At 33.5% G+C, this 18,241-nt stretch overlaps 1 protein-coding gene across 9 annotated transcripts in view; it reads right to left on the reverse strand.

Moving 5' to 3' along the window:
• The window catches only part of Shab (Shaker cognate b), an 87,117-nt gene that overhangs the window by 31,619 nt on the left and 37,257 nt on the right, over positions 1-18,241 (reverse strand). The window lies entirely within an intron of this gene.

Here is an 18,241-nt window from a genome sequence, read left to right on the forward strand (position 1 = left end):
ATTCAGAATATAGAGTTTACGATGCACGTCAAATCTACACATACTGTCGTGTTTGCGATTATACATTTATTGCGTGGCAAAGAAACTGTAATAATATTGTATACTCATTAGAACGTTTCTCTTAAAAAAACATACCTTTTTGAAATGAGTCTCTTTTGAAATTCATTAATTTTTGTCAGATCCATTTTGCATTAATGTATATTCCTATTAATTTCGTTCTTCCATCAAAATTAATATATTTTTATTTCAATAGGTGATTTCAAAAAAGCAATTAAAATGTATAGAAATTTTTGCCTCTGTAACAAAGTTTACACTTTCAACAAATTTCAACAAAAACAAATTTCCTGTAACTAATATTATAAGGAAAGAAATGTTAGAAATAATAGGAAATAAACTCAATCCAGTTTGAAACAAGAAATTTTCCTATTTGTTAAATATTTGATAAGTTTCTTCGTTAATATCAGCAATAAATTTTCAACCAATCTTTAATGTTCTCTTGATACCACCACTTATGAATTTGCCAGAGTGTACTTGACAATACGGCAGAGTACAAATGAAGTGTGATAAAGAAGTGTAGTTAGAGGTATATGTATAAACCGAGTGACAGTGAAACGCATCGTAGTGAGAAATAAATAAAACACCGTCGTGTGTGGACGTCACAATTGCTTTTCGTTACTTACACGAAACCAAAATAGGTACCTCTAAAAACGAACCGTTTACACGAACCTGCTGTCCTGTATGTCCTCATCAATAACCCTTTCAGACGAGACGTGCTGAATCGCTCTCATTCAGATTATTTAGATCTCATATCGTCAACATTCCTGTACGTTATTCGCCTCGGAGCTGAAAGGGCTAATTAACCAAATTAACAAAATCCATTCCGTTCAAATGAAATAACGAATGCAACAGTATCCATGGCTGGCATCTCAACTTAAAGTAAACGAGTGACTCGAGAAACCTCGAAGTTTCAACAAGTTTCAAGCTCTGAAGTCTTTTCTGAATTAAAAAATTGTCTTGCTGTGAATCATTTTATTACTCAAAGTTAATCTAAGTAATGAAGACTATTATATTGTGAATAAAGTGAAATAAAATACTCGTAGGAGTATTTTACCATATGTGACTCTGATATTTTAACCAGGTTACCAGTAGGCCCAGCAAAATTAATTAGAAAGTATAATTAGAAAGTATAATTTTGTTGATTACATTTGTAGTGCTACATGTTATCTAAGTTATATTAATTCTTTTTCTTCAGCTGATAATTATCAAGTTCTAAGTTATTCTATCCTTCCCCGGTTAAGTGATCAAGCAGCCACACATTCTCCCCTTCCCCAATTAAATAACTAACATGTTTAAATCGCTCATCAACAGACTGCAGATTTTTATCGAATCGAACTAAAAATTTGCTTTATTTTTCATGCACTATAGTTCACACTTTTCATATTTTCTATACTTTGTAATAAATAACAAATGAATCTTGTTATTTTATTTTACACTTGAAGCTTTCATAAATGCCTAAAAATTCGCAGTCCACTCATCAACGTACTTCGAGGTTTCATCGAACGAATAGATAGTTGATCGAATCACAAGCCTCTGGATCGAATTGAAAATGATATTTATTCGATTACAAGAAGAATTGAATATCCTACTATAAGAATGGACGTTGAACTGTGTGTGTCGTATTACAATGAAATACGAGACGAAATATTCTGTCGAGTTGCGACAATGATAAAAATTACAACTGCTCAATAGTTACAACTCTCTACGTTCTCGATTACCTCGATACTCTTACAGCCAGTAGTATTAACGTGTGATACAATGTATGTACATGTTCAGAGGCAGTGTGTTTCCAATAAACGACGTTTAGTTACCGTCGAATCGTAATTGTCTTATTACTACTGTATTACGAGGATTACTATCGTTCGCCGACTCGAGGGAGTTAGAAATGTAAACTGTGTTCGATAAATTGTCGGTTTGGATATTAAATTGAGCAGCGATAAGACTTCCTGCGTATCGTTTCCTCAATGTCTCTAGAAATCTTTCTTACAGGGTCTGCTTTGATTGCATGCTGATACCTTTTGGAATCGATTTAAGCGACGAAGCGAGAGGAAATGTTAGACGAGTTGAAACGATGAGAGAAAATGGTTCAGTCGTTATTATAAATTTTGAGAATATCTATAATGTGGTAAATCAAATTACTGTACAAGGTTTTCAACGACAGGTGTCAGAAATTTGAATTCGCTATGTCTGACTCGTGACTTATTCTACTGACTCTGCTGTGCTTGACTCAGGGCTTATTCTGCTGACTTTGGTGTGTCTGACTCAAGACTTACTCTACTGATTTCCCTTTTCTGGCACCTGTCGTCTCACACCCTCTATAATAAGCCAGATAAAAGCAAAACTCGAATTTTAATCTGTTTAAGAACTCAAAGAGGCTATGAAGTAACCTTGATACGAGAAAAAGTGTACCTTTCTGAAAGAATTCTTCCTTGGTTAGAAAAGTGATTAGAAAATATATTAAAAACTATTTTAACTCTTGACGATCAGCTGTTGCAAGTAAATCTTTTCTCAATAAAAAATCGAATCGTTCAGAAATGTCCAACAAATAAATGAAACAAGACTCGCTTTAACCACCTTCCAAGTTTTTGTAGAAACTTCAATATTTTAAAAATCTACGATACATTATACGTATATTTATATGATTTGGCACTATTCAATTTAATGAAAAATATACCAATGCACCACATAATTGTCATTTAAGTACATGCTATTATTTTCATAAATATAAAACCAAATTGCAATTGTGGGCGTTCTATGTTATCACAAAGTTATTTTCTTGCTTCGTGCTCTAGATTCGAGTATCGATATGCAATCAACGATCGTCCCCGTACACAACATTAATTAGTACACGCTAATTATCCTATGGAGGAATATCGCGGAAAGATTTGACGTTTTCTCTTTGCGAAATATCTAATGCGTGTCGAGAATCGATAAATGGACGTACAGGCTTGTCGACACGTTGAAAACCTCAGAAAACACTGTTCCCCGATCGAGATACAGTAAATCGAAAAAGTATTTGCGTAGCTAATTTTTGTATATAATAATATTTTACGTGGTAAAATAGCTTATTAGTAAAAACTGTTTTCTTTAATAAGATATTGTATTTAAAGACGATCTTTTCGTCTAAAACACTCAATACTGTATAATAACAAAATAATAGAAAACAGGTGATAATTTATGAGCCAAAATAGCATTTGTATAATGTATATTATAATTACTAATTTATGTAACAATAGGAAATAGAATTCTTATAGTTCGAAGACATCAATAAAAAATTAGCAGATGAAATTTAAATATTCATGAAAAGATTTCTTCAGCTTTTATTGTAACATATTTTCTTGCATATGATTATTATATGAAAACTAAGTGCTCAAACGAATCGTTTATAATTAAAATGCTATAAGTCTAATTTAGGGAAAATTGAAAAAACAAATAATGTATAATTTAGTGCAAAAAATTTAAAAATTTGGATGTAGCAAAAATAAACTTATATTAATTTTATAATAAACAATCCATATATCTACTTTTGACTCACAAATTATCATAGCCATTGTATTACTATTTTATTGTACAGTATTGAATCTTTCAGATGACAATACCATGTTTAAATGCAAGACTACTGAACGAAGCAGTCCCTAGTAATATACTATTTTCCTATACAGTGAAATCTCGAAGTTCGAACAATTTGAAACTCGAACAAAAATGTCGAGGAAAATCCTGCTTTGAAACTCGAACAAAAAATCGAAAATCAGACATATTTTTAAAGAGACAACGTCTCTTTAAATGATGGAAATATTATTAATAATACAATATTTATGAACCACGACCCTTCCTTAGTAGATTTCAAACAGAAACTACTAATTAATTAATCAAAGATTATACAATATTTTTCATATATGTATATATCATTATAAATTTAAAATATTTAATTATTAAACTTAACAATATGATCTCTCACAATAGATACTTAGAATAAAATATTTCGTATTGTGTCAGTTTTGGGGATCGAGAACGAATTAATTCAATTCACATTATTTCAAATGGAAAAGTTTCGCTCGAAAGCTGAACAACTTCAAAGTCGACATCCTGAAACCAATTGTGTTCGAACTTCGAAGTTCCACTGTATAATATTATCATACGCAAACCGAGTGCACAAATAATTTTCTGACTCATTGTATCTGTGCTCGATTCTCTAACGAGAAACCTCTAATTTCGTTTCGACGAATGGCATCCGAACGAGAACACATATCCTTAAGCTAATCGATGCTAGAGGTGTAATGCGTTATTAGTGCAATTAGTTAGATGCGAAACAAACTTCTTCGTCGACGTACAGTCAGTCACAAGAGACAGAATCTGATATTTCACGTGCCCTCTTGATTATCTATTATCTGAGGAGAGGGGTAATCTCTCCCAAGCTTCACTGATTATTAAAAAATACAAAAATATTGCAAGATAATAAATTTAGAAACTTTTAATTTCTAATTTTACTTAACTTTAAATATTGCATACTTAATTTTAAATATTGCGAGGTAATAAAATTTAGAAACGTGCAGAAACTTTTATGGCCAAGTATTTATTTAATGCAATAAATTTTCGTGAGAGAGAATTTAACACTGACATTGTGTTTATGGCAGGGTTGTTAACTCTTCATGTACCAACGTGTGGTCCCTCATGATCCCAGGCTCCTTAACATACCAAGAGAGTCTCTCATGATCCCAGGTTCCTTAACATACGAAGGGAGTCCATCATAACACCAGGTTTCTTAAAAAACCAATGTGATCTCTTAGGACCCCTCTTGGTAAGAAAAGGTAATCGCCATACCTTGGTATATTAAGATTTAAAAGTTTCCTAAGGCTATTGAAGATGTCAACAGAATTCTAATGAAAACAAGATGTTCAGATTCTTTTTTCAACAAATAATTTAAAAAAGGATTTCTCTTTTTAGAAATTCGACAAGAATTTGACGAAAATATTGCCAGAAATCATCCTTCAAATTGCCCTGACCTGCATATGGGTCATAAAAGACTATGAACTGAAGGTCTTCGTAATTCTAGATTTTACTTATAACGTTGGTACCACTGTATTATCCAAGACAATTCCCCATCTCCTCTCAAAAAATGGCAAATATGTCTTCAGACTTGATTACAGATTATTACTTAATTATCGACTTTTTTTAACGAAAACTTCATTCGAAACCAATTTGAACTTGAAATTCATTTGCTATAACAATGAGAACATAACTCAAAAATTAGAATTTTTTAAAAATGAGGCAATAGCTTCAAAACTAATATTTTTTAAACCAAGATCAATAATTAAAAAATGGTAATTTCTTGAGTTCTCTCCTTCCTGCAGCAAATATTCTTCAAAATATCAGAGATTTGGAACTGACTGTACATCCCGTATGCACTACACGCAATTCGTTCCGCCGAAAAATCAGATGTCAGTAGTCGAGCCCAGCGAGTACCGTGACAGTGAGAAATGTAATGCATAAACGTGCACGAAACGAAAACGTTCGGTGTCTTAGTCGTGTTGCCTCTACAGTCGAGTACAAAACGCAGATAATCATACAAATTAATCTCCAAGTGGGAGCGAACAAGCAGTCGATCCAGCAACGAAGCAAATCTATTCAAAAATACTGGCTACAGCGCGGCGTCTCGAGTAGCGCCGCCATGTGCAGCAGGATCGTAAACAGTACTACTGGCAAACAGTCAAATAGAAAAATCATCGCAGTTGTTCAGTCGTTACGTTGCAAGAAAACGAAGAGGGACGCGCCTCGAAAAAAAAGCTCGGAGGGAGAGAAACTAAAGGGAAGGAAGAAATGAGAAGAAAATATATCGAGTGACCATGGCACGATGGGGAATGAAAAAAAAAAGAGATGAATACTGAAAGTAGAGCAAGGAATGCGCTTAAAGAGTCATGGCGATGAGGTGTCTGTCGAAAAGCGACCAAGCATTCCGCGCTTTTCTCGCATCGAGCACGGCAAGGTCCGACGAGCTGAGCACAGTAGAACCTCGAAGGTTGCAGCAGCGAGGGCTGGCATGCACGCAAGTATCGAGGTTCGTGCAGTCGAGGGAACCAATCGGTCACTTTAGCCTCTTCAGGGATACTGTCGCATACGTACGTGGTTTTTGACAAGAGGTGTCAGAAATTTTAACTCCTAGAGCGTTGTGGGTCATCAGTGACAATAAATACAATAAATACAGTATTCCCTCGATACTAGTTTCCTACTTAGAATCAGTTACATGTACGAGAAATGTAAGAAACTCATTTCTACGATAAGTTTACACCTCAACAGCTTCGATTTGTCTTCTCGAGGGCAAGAACAAGGTAAATTGAGAAAATAGTTCCTTGAGTGTCTATCGAACTTGTATCGATACAAGACTGTACTGTGGGATGAATTTTTCATCACTAGTTGTATATGCATCATAACGATCACCAATATGCAAGAGTAGATTATATGTTGTTATTATTGAAAAAAATTTTGCAACTTTGGGAGAATCTAACATAGACCAATTTCACAAGTTAACATGATTGACATAAATATTGAGATACAAAAGAATTTTAATAATTGTATGCATACGCCATTCCTGATATGAATTGATATTGATCATGATGTAGGTATACATATACACGATATAATCGCTTGAGGGGTTAAGAGGCAATTCTAAGCGCTAAAATAAGACGAAAATGAAGAATGATAAAAATTGTGTTTGAGGGCTCGTTTCAGGGAAAATTGTGAATTAATTATTGAGAAAACATTTAGAATTCATGTAAAATGCAGACCTGGATTAGGAGGGAATTAACTCTGAGCCTCGTTCTTTAAAAAACCTCATTTTTTATATACTAAAATAAATTTCTGCAAATACTTAAGAAAAAGTTTTTTTCTATTTATTAATGATTTTTTTCAGAAGTCACACTTTGACTGCTTACTTTGACCCAAGAATTGAAAGAAGTTATCACGTATGCTTTATAGAATTCTCTGAAAATCTGGGGAATATTTAAGTATAGTGTCTAATTTGGGACTTATTCTACTGATTTCGCTGTTTCTGACTCAAGACTTACTCTATTCACTACACCTTGTCTGACTTGAAACTTATACTACTGACTTCATCGCGTCTGACCTGGCTACTGCACGCCAGCAGTAGAATAAATCCCTCAGACTCATTTCACATGAATTCTAGGAGTTTTCTCAATAATATCAGCTACTCTGAAACGAAACCTTGAACGAATTAAACGAAGCCTTAATTTTGTCATTCCCAATTTTTGTCCCATTTTTTCATATAGGATCACTCCTCAAAATTTCTGACACCTACTATCAAACACCCTGTACACTTTAAGCTTTCCCTATTCATGATAACTCCTACAGCTGTCGAAATTATAACAACAAAAGTGGAATGGAGATCAAAAAGCTTCTAAATAGAAGAACGATAAACTTCAACTATCCCTTGCACCGTGAAAGATTCAAGTAACGTTTCTCTTTTTCACTACCACCTCTCACATCAGTTTATCAATTAACCACGTCTACCATTCCTAATGGTAGTGGAGAACAAACAAGGTTCGCCAGCGTGCAATTATCGAGGTTCTACCGTACCACGTTCTCACGCCCGTTTATCGTCCATCACGTATTTTCTGTCTCGCCTCCCGCACTTCGTTCACATTCTCGTCCTCGCCTTTCTCGTGGCTGCCACTACCGAGAGCTTGCAATGGCGTTACTATCGTGTCGGACGTTGCCAAGGACAGGTCGGCGAAGAAACTTCAGTTTCTCATTGTCCAGAACTTTCACAGACGAGAGGGGACGTTTTGAAAACATCTTCGAGAGCTCCTCCGCGATACGAGAAGATCGAAAAGACAGTTTTATGGAGTCTGCTTGATCCCAACGCGCGATTTCTCATTTTTTTTTTCTTTTTTTTCTTTTTTTTTTTCTCTCGGTTTCTTATCTCGAATTGAACGACCGATAAACAGCGACAGAGAACGAGATTCGGCAAGGTCCGACAGGAGCAGGTTAATTCGTTCGTGTGTGTGAGACGAATGTTTCGGCGGCTTTGTTCAACGATGGTGGTTCAATGCGCGCTGTCGGACATTGCCTGTAACATACCGACATGAAATCCGTCAGAAAATTACCGCCAGTGACAGAATGAGTTTGGAGGAACTGCTAAAGTAGGTGTACACAATCTCGCCAATGATTGCAAATTCGTCGAAAGGAGATTTGTGAAATAAACTGGTGTGGTCTTTAGGCTAACGTCTTATCTATCCTGTGCTGTGGTACTGTAAATATTATTTGCAGGATTGCCACCATAGGAATTATAATAACAGAATTCATTTGCTTGCAGGTAATATCGAGTTATTAAAAAATGGACTTTTTAGAAAATTCAACACGAAAAATTGATAAAATTCATACACTATAGTTAGTATTTTTTATTACAGCAGCTGGATCTAAAGTACAATTTGGATCACCTTTCAAATACTTCACCTTACATATTTTCTATATTTTTAGGCAAGTATAATATAATAACTATTACATGAATTCTGTCATTTCCTACATGTTTACAGTTTCTATAAATGCATAAAAACCCACAATCTAGTAATTATATATTTATCTTAAACGAATATCGATGGTTTGCTTGTAATATCACCACTGGCAATGTGTTGGATTAAGCAAGCAAAATAAAAAGATTTTTTTATACCACACAAAGTAATAAATATCGATATTTCTTTTTTATGCAACAGTCTTTTCCACAGTTTTTTTCTGAATTTATGAGTGTGAATATTTCTAATAAAGTGTAAATATAAACATAAATTGTTTATACTTTACTATATACCGTCACAGTATATAGCAATTTCGTCAGTTTTAATGTTCTACTATTTTTCTTCCAGAGTTAAAAATTTAATTAAAAATTCCTTTCTCAGATATTAATTTATTAGGCCCTAAATTATATAAGAGTTTAATAATTTTACTAAATCAGTATTCAGAAATATTCTACAGTGCTTTACACGTTAGCATGGCGAAGCTGTGCACACCTACCTTAGGTGGCGAGACACCTGCTGTTGCCTGCAATAATGAATCTGACACAAAAACTTTCTTTCTTCTTTTCCTTCTCGCGAATTTTTCTATCGACTTTTTTTAACATCTTGTTGGCATTATTCTTGCTTTTACATTGGTTTAAAGTGTACTTTTGTCAGTGCTATTCTCCATACTTTATTTATGAAAAATTGAAAAGAATGGGTAGCAAGTTCCAAAATAAAAATAGATGGTATTATTGCAGTCAACTGCGTAGGATGCAATAGAATTGCGACATTTCATGGAATCAATACAAACTGTAGTCAAGAAGTTTAGTTCCTGGTAATATTAAACAAAAATATGATAGCTTACGATATAACAGTTTTGGTTTTTATATTCAATATTAATCGAAAACTGGAGATATTAAAATCGCAATCCTATTCATTGTATCCAGTAGCATATCCAATATTATAAAGAATACACTATTCGAATGTTTACACTAAAATTGTTAAATTGCCTTACAGTTATACCACTGGATATACTCGCCTTTGTTATATGATATAACAAAAAAGTTATTCAAATATGAAATGCGTTCATATCGTTGGAGTAACTTATAAAAATCACAAAACATTGAGTGCGCAAATTTGTGGACAAGTTGGTTGTGTACGAAAGATTCTCGAAGAAAATACGATTTTTTCTGCTTTCAGATCGAATTCAGTTCTGACATTCTGAGTGACAATCGATGATGAGTAATCAACGAAAGAATCGGTGGACACAGAACTATAAAAATATCAGTGAACACTGAACACTGTTTAAAAAAGGAGAAAAATAATTGTCAAAGGAAAGAAGTTGGTGATCATATCTATTCTTCCTACGATTGTGTCTGAGGGAGCTAGTGATGAGATCAAGCATATCTCAGACAGTGGCAAAATCTGAGAAATATGCCACTATATTAGAAATATAAAAACTAAATGAACACATTTTTAAAAAATTGTGTCAAAAGGAATTAAAAACAAGTTTTTTATATATTTGTAGAATCTTCACCTAACATTTTAAAATTATTTAGACAAAAAGATAAAAAAATTTGAATACAGAACAAAATTTCAAAAAAGTTTGAAATTAAAAATAAAAAATAAGAAACAATAGAAAGAATATAAATAATTCTTTTCTTTCTTGTGTTTTAAGTCACATCAACTTCTTGGTTATCAGCGAATGAACTAATTTAGACTATTTTGGACATTATTTTTCCTTATTTTTTGAACTTAATAACATTTTCTATGTTCCTTTTTCACAGATTGTCTTTCAGTAATGTTTTAATTTTATCTAACAAAAAATAATTCTCGAAATTCCTTGAAAATAAATAATTGTACGAACTTCCTCTGAAAAAACTGATTGTTAATCAACGAAATTCAATAAGAAGACTTGATCTCATCGCTATTCGGAAGAATAACGAGAAGCTGCAGTGAGCTGACGCTGCAAGGAACGTTCGGTGCAATGTGCATACACGCGATGCACATGCAGAGGTGATCAACGCCACCATTTATAAAAGTTCATGTTTCCTCCTAAATTTCTGTGCCCTGTGTATTTTTCGTACAAAGAGAACCAAAGAAACGAAAACAGAGGACACTTGTTTTTCGCAAGCGAGCATTCCAGGACCGCAGTGACGTGCGAGAAGAACACTGTCAATTGAGAAAAAGAGTCAATTTTTGGAAGAGTTGTTAGACCGACGCATTTCCTGACGAGAAAGCATTTGGACGACACGCTGTTGATCTGCAGCCGATTTGAATTTTTTTAAGGGTGGAATTACTTTTTTTCTTTGCAGAAAATCGATTATCTTAACATTTTTTTATTAGTGATACCATGTGGTAAATTACTTCCAGTCCTTTTGTATATTTTTATTATAGGTTCAAGTGGTTATATTATTCCTTTAAGAGATGATTCTATTACACATGTTCCTTTTCTTTCTAGTTGATATGATTTCAAGGAAACTATTTAATTGATTGACTTGAAAACATGGAAAGACTGAAAATAATTTACAATATAATACCATTAATAAAGAATCTTTTAAGGTAATCGATTTTCTACTAAGACAAAAAAATACCAGTTTTGAGGTTTCTTTAAGGTATTCCGATGTCTTCACTGTCTCTTTTCTTAATCCTCTCATGTATGAGCGATTTTATTTTAATTATTGAACGATATCTATACCCTGACTAATAACGACTTACAATTATTATTGAGTTACTGTTATGAAGATATTAATAACTAGATAGTACTTAAAGAGAGACTGACATAGACTGCTCCTAATTAGTAAAAGAACAAGGTTTGAATAAATTAGATTTTAATGAGAGGATTAGTGTTACTTGGATATCTTTAATTCATCGAGTCTTGAATATTCAAATATTGCTGTGTTGCTCAAAATATGAATGAGAATATTTTTCAGAAATTCGTATTACTAGAATATCTGGTAAAAATTAGATTTGTGATCTGATAGTTTAATTAATCATTTAATCCTTTGTATGTGCTACAATTTATTATTTATAAATATATGCTACCATATAGATAACATTAATTATATTTATGAATACGCAGTCATGAATATCTAATATGTATATAAATATTAGATTACGATTTGATACAAAATTACGCATAGATTTGAATAATTCCAAATACTAAGCTATCCTTTATTTTTTATTTTAAATTGATTTTTATGTCTTCTACTTTTTTCCTGAATATAATTAATAATAGTACTGCCTACAAATTATTATTATATTACATTTCTCTTTTATATCTTTTTGTACTTTTTATTATCTTACATTTTTATTTTCACACAAATATCAAAATTGTTCAAAACACACTAAAATGAATAAAACAACACTTTTCCAATATCAGAGCTACCTTTTACTTTCTTCTAATTAAACTACTATATACTGTAGCTGAACTTCAAAATATTTCAGTTATACAGAAAAATCTAAAAATAATATAAAAATCAACCTCACTTCGTAGAATCTTAAAAATTCAATTGCTACTTCTTTGTTCAAATAAAATTACATTCTTTACTTAATAAACTTAAGAATAAAGGTAATCTTCTAAATAATTCTTTGCAAAACTGTAATAGTACAGTTCTCAATCTATCAAATCGTCCATCCCAAATCCTACGAACTCTCTCAATCCCAATAATTCAGAATCTCTGATAACTCGACGAGTTAAAGGTACCCACAGTTGGATTTCGTCGCTGCACGACATCCAATTAGGACACAGGGTTAACAAGGTACAGAATTCGAATAGCGTGGGTCGAGTAAAGGGAAAAGCGAGCGTTAGGGCTCCTTCAAATTAGTCGAGTTGCTTGTACTCAACCAACTCGACTAATCTAAACGAGCCATTAGGGGATGTCGATGTTCTTTCGGGCTCCGTAGATCGTTGGTTCACTCGCCTACACATCGTCTAATATCTAATATCGAGAGACCGCCTAAAATCGTCGATGAAACAAAATCCATAAAATCGTCTGAACGATCGACGTGCTTCGAACGATTTTTCAGGAAAAAAATGGGCCAGCTGAGCCGATACATTGCGCAAACCTTTATTCGAACGCATCTGTACCTGATAGCGCAACGCGTTGTCACGAATGTGATCCTAGAATCACCTTTGACACGCGAGGGGAATGCAATCTCCGCGACGCGATACGAAAAGTTTGTTTAAATTGACACAAAGTGATACTGTAATTGGATAACAGTATGAATTATGTATTTCATACTCTGGTATGCATTTTATCGTATGGTATCGGTACAAGTAGCGCTGGTAGGCACAGATGCATTTGTTACCGAGAATTCTGTGTTGCATTGGAAAATCACCACGCCTGTTAAACTGTGTTTCTTATACGGAGCAAGGTGCTTTGAAATAGATTCTTCTTTTTAATCTAGGAATTTTTCTGTTTTTATTGAAACCAGATCTATAATTAAATATTTAATACTTCTTTAACATTTATTGAATTTAAAATTATAAAAAAGCTGAGCTTGTTTAAGAACTTGACCATTAATAATCTTCATGAGTATAAATATTCTGCTATTTAAAAACTAATTCACTTTGTCTTTGTCACTGTATTTTAAAATTTTGCACTCATTTAACATGTTACGAAGCTTCAGAATTTTGGTCACAAAACTTTCATTAACACCAGTGACAACAGAAAATGAGCCACCAACGAGATTTGACCTCGATAACGTGACCCTCACTATATGTTCTTCATAAATTAAAACCTCTTGACGAGGAAACAATTAAATCTCTCAAATAGACAAATTCATTTACCCAAACGCAGGGGAACGTTCACCTTGCAAGTTAGCAGGTTAACAGGTCAAAAAAATATGTCCAAAAATGGTGTCGCTGGCCAGAAACTGAACCCAGCTCCGTATATTTCCTATATAGGATGTTATTTCAAGTATTCCACCATCGAGTAAACATTTCGACCAAAGTTTTAACCAGTACGTCCATCGAGCGTACTATGTACTTGCACGCCGAGAAATATTTACTCGGTTCATGTTTGTGCCAGATCGAAATACGAGATGCTGGCAGCAATACTGCTGATACGATAAAAGTCGCACACAACACCACGGGATACCACTCGATCAATCTATTGGTATCTCGTAAAAACAAGCAGGCACACAGATAAGAAGCTGCAGGTCGAGCATTTCCGGTTTGGCTACTCCAATTGCATCTCGAATTTTTCTTATTGAAGCTTCTTTGCTTATCTGATGGCACAGATAATATCTAAAATTAATTCTTTATGTAAAACCAACGTACGATTTTCTTTCTTGAATTTTATATACGTTTAGATTTCAAAAATTGTGACTTAATTTTATATTATTTACTGCGTATACTCGGCCTGCTTTATTGTTATATAAACAGGAAAATAAATAGAGAAACTGTTCATACTAGGCGTGCTTGGGTACATCATGTCATTCTGGTACGATTCAAATGTCATTGCAAATTTGTTCTCACAAGGACATGGCGTGGTAAAAGAACACTCGTACTGAGGCTGTTCGACATCAATGAGTTTTACATAAATTCCATCCAAGAACGATATCATTGGATGCACGTTCCCTTTGATAGACACTGCACGAAAGACAAAGCACTGGTTCTGCTAATATATGCACACGTGTATATAGTGACAATAAAAAAAAACAAACACTGGTACACAGTAAACAAATGTGCTTGAAGAAGTTACAAATTACGAGAAATAAATCGTAGATTCTTTTAGTAGTTCTCTCGTTACGTAGAAATAGTATCTATACTTATCCTCTCAAATATTTTAAGCATTTAAAATTATACTGATGTGGCAAATAAAATATTCTTGAGAAGTGACATCAATACACGAGGTGCAAATAAAATATAAGTATAGTAATTAGTGGTAGATAGAACTTATTAAGAAAAACGACAAAAAATAGTAATAGAGCACATACTTAGAAATGTTTAAAAAATTGAAGATTTGTGATACCTTAATATTCTTTTTTAATTTTCATAAGATTGTACTTATACAATAATGAAAAATATGAAACTACAGATTACCATGAAATAAAAACAATTCTACACTATTATAAGTTGTAACAAGACCAATTACATATTATTATTAAATCTTGTAAATTCGTGATTTTAAGCTTCTAAAAAAAATTGATGTATAGTTTACAAATTGAATATTGTTATTATTTACCATTTACTTGTTTTCCCATTAAGTTTCAGCTTACATTACGTGTACCTATATTTTATTCACGCTGTATTTGTTTATAATTATTTGTAATTGTTGTAACATGAGCTAAAAGTGCCTGTGAATGTCTCATAATTCAAACGTTACTAGTTCGTGACAAACGAAACGACAGATTTGACAGGAAGAGTGCGTATTGATCTCAGGTCTGACCAAAATCAGACTCTACTACTAGTTTGCATCCAATGCGACCGCACTGATGTTCTGGTAGTCGTGCCTCTAATAGCCACGTGCGTTTACTAAAAATTTATGAACGACTCTGCTCAGATGGGTTCGAATTTCTTTCGTCATACGTAACTATTCGAACTATTTTCAATTGTCAAATAAGTATTCAATATTAATTGCAAAGAAACAGAGAACCAAAAATAATTATATTCCATAGTAAATTAACTTTGCTCCTTTTTAATTCGTTTTGTATCACGCTGTAACTCAATTTTATCAACGTACATAGAAACTTCATTAAAGAAAAAGGCTACACAGAGTGTCCCATTAACTTTGTTACAGTGTCCTGGAAAATTATATTGACAATATCCAAGTAACTTTTTTTTGTATTAATTTCATAATATGAGGAATATATTAAATATTGCATAGAAGAAGCAATTTCCTTTTTAAACTGATAAAAAGGCGTAAAATTGAACGTTCATAAATAATATTTTTAATAAATTTGTTGGGTAATTGTAAAGTACTTTTTGATCTGAATAATTCATTTTTTAAGTACTTGCTTAGGCAGAACATCTTTCGAGAGGAACAATATTTTATGGAAAAATCGCATTTGAACATATTGAATGGAAGGAATGTCTGACTATAGGTAATCCACTTCCACTTACTGGGTATTACTGGTGAATGATAATGTATGGGAAGTAGTATAACCCTGCATTAAACAGTCCTTATAAGAAAGTAAGATGAGAATGCAAGGTAATATTTCTTTATATGAAATTCTATTTCATCTTATTTATGGAATTACGTATATTTAAGAAATAATGTATACTGAAAGATAAAGATTAATAACTATATTAATAAATATGACCTGGCAATGAAACTGAAACATTTTCATCCATTACAGAATGAAAGCCAGTTAACAGAGGGTTATTAATATGATGAAATCTAGAAGTAGGCCATGTCAATATTGGAATATCTTTTTAGAAGTATTTGGTAACAAAGTTAATAAAGCAGTGTGTAGGGACACTATCAAAGAAATGGTGAAATTAATCATTTTCAAACGACTATAAAAGTAATTACTCAAAAACAAAAATTGAGCTTTTTTAAAAGACTGGTAAGTATGTATAAACAAACTGTAAAATATTAGTCACAGTTAATTAACTACTTTTTCTAACAAAAAGCTACAAACAATGATATTCTGAAGTACCTAAATTACTTTTCTTTCTGAATAACATTTCAATATTACATAAAACTGTTATACTAATATAAAAAAAAGCAAATTAAAGATATTTATTAACTGAATCTACTTAAGCACTTTATCATTTTTTGGTAGATGTAGTTCTGTATAATAAACCAGATATTTCATAACAGATGGATTCTACAAGTCCAAGTAAGACGAAAATGAAGAATAACGAAACCACGTTCCAAGCTTCGTTTCCAAGTTATTAATTGCTGGAGAAACGCCTAAAATATGCAAGAAATATGTCTGACTCAGACACCTATTTTACTGACCTGACTACCACATACCAGCAGTAGAATAAGTCCTCAAGTCAGACACATTTCACAAGCATTTTAGGTTTATCCTCAACCATTAATAACTCGGGAACAAAGCTCCAAACACAATTTCGTCATTCTTGATTTCCATCCTGCTTTGACGTGAAGAATTGTCACCTGCCTTGTGTAATCTCTGTATATTAAACATAGCAATCACCTACTAATAAGTAGAAACACAGAATATAGTTCTATAAAAACAGTAGCTTATCCATTCGAGGCAATACAATGTTCATTCAAGCAATGAACTTAGAATAGGAAATTTTCCTGAAGTTAATCTACGTATATACCAATAATTAATTTTTGTTTTATCCATAACAAAAATTTAAAAAAAGAAACAGAAAATAATTTCGAAAAAAAGGTCGATAACAAAAATTTATAAAAAAATTGTAAAATTATACTAAACCTAAAATGAGACCAAAAATAAAAAATTCAAAACAGTCTACAAATTGCTTACATGTAATTAACCCCGTAAAAGGCACTCGTCAATCAGATCAGCTTTCCCTGCATCACTGTCTTCAATTAACACACAATATTTCACTAAAAACAGCTCTTCAAACAACACTACTCTTCCTCACCCACATTTCACTACTCACTATAAACCAATTCATCGTTCAACAATGACTCAAAAAATATTCGAACCCATCCTGCCTAAAGCAGTCCTGTCCACGGAGGAAGCTCCTCGGGCGGTTGTGTCCGCCTTTCGGCGCCACATGGGTCCCACGATCAGGCCCCCAGTGTACATTACTACACACACAGACATAGATAGAGAGACAGACAGGAAAGGTAGAAAAGTAGGCGAAGCCGTACTCGCGTCCCAACAGCAACGTTGGACAGGACTGGGTCGAAGGCAGGGTTGCCAAGTAATTCCTCATCGGCGTAGAGAATCAGACTGCTTCACCGATCTGCAATGTAGGGAGTGGAGGGAGACTAAGCAGGGGTCAGTAGTGGGGAACTGAAGCAATCATCAGTCCCAATTTCCCACTACCGACTCCAACTTATTCCCTCTCTACTCCTTCGCCGATCTTTGACGTAGGGAGTAGAGGGAGATCAAGCTGGAGTTGTTAGTGGGGAACTGAAACTGGAGGGGGATGCTTGACGATCTCTAGTCCCAGATCCCCACCACTGACTTTAACTTATGCACTCCCTACTCCCTCCTACGTCACAGATCGATGACGTAGTCTAAGTCTATGATTGTAAGGCAAAACGACCTATGTCACATTTTTAAAAAATTTGACTTAAGTTCTTAATTCAGATCTAGAACACAGAATTTTTATTTTGAAAAAAAAGGATGTTAGAGGAACTCTTTCATTTAAAAATAAGGGTTCAAGAAGACAAATCCATAAGACAGTCCTCAAACCGAAAGCTTTAAGGTGGAAACACATTAGTGTCGTGTCACGTGGAATTACGTTACATGCAACAGCAAATTTGTTTCATATTATAGCAAAATAGGTCTAAAACAAGAGAAAAGCCTTGGCTCACTATAAACTTGTTATAGTATGTAACATGAGTTGACATGACGTCCCAATGTGTTCACAACCTAAACGCCAACGTCTCCAAAACAAAAGCATGTGACTGGGATATCCAAATACTGGGACAAAAAGGCTTCCAATAACGTCATAAGATAGAACAAAGAGTATATAACACAGTATCTATCTGCACTGCCTGAGGTACCCTAATTTCCTACTCCACAACGTCGCTAGAAGCCACTTTGTCCCGCCATCTGCC

Source organism: Calliopsis andreniformis, unplaced genomic scaffold (assembly GCF_051401765.1).
Source record: "Calliopsis andreniformis isolate RMS-2024a unplaced genomic scaffold, iyCalAndr_principal scaffold0022, whole genome shotgun sequence".
Taxonomy (NCBI): domain Eukaryota; kingdom Metazoa; phylum Arthropoda; class Insecta; order Hymenoptera; family Andrenidae; genus Calliopsis; species Calliopsis andreniformis.